Raw genomic sequence first — 358 nt, forward strand, 5'->3', positions numbered from 1 at the left:
AATCACTTTTGGATGTGCAGACCATAATAATCATCCCTAGCAAAAGATTTACACAATTTGTGCTTGCAAACTATTATAGGAGGTTATACATGCTGTAGGTAACTACATTATGTATTGGCTTTAACTGATGGTCAGATATTTTGTTCCTATGGAAAAGACTTTTTCATTTTTTTTTATTGTGATACTGTTAATTAATATAATCATATAATAAAAAGGAGTAAAAAACAAACAAATTATCTTAAGTAAAAATCTTTTTTTTCTCATTCATCACTACATAAATTATAAAATTCCATCTAATTGAAGTTCTGATTGAGATGATAAACTTGATATAAGATCCTTATGAAATAAGCTGTACTCC

Source organism: Penaeus monodon, chromosome 19, assembly GCF_015228065.2.
Source record: "Penaeus monodon isolate SGIC_2016 chromosome 19, NSTDA_Pmon_1, whole genome shotgun sequence".
NCBI lineage: Eukaryota > Metazoa > Arthropoda > Malacostraca > Decapoda > Penaeidae > Penaeus > Penaeus monodon.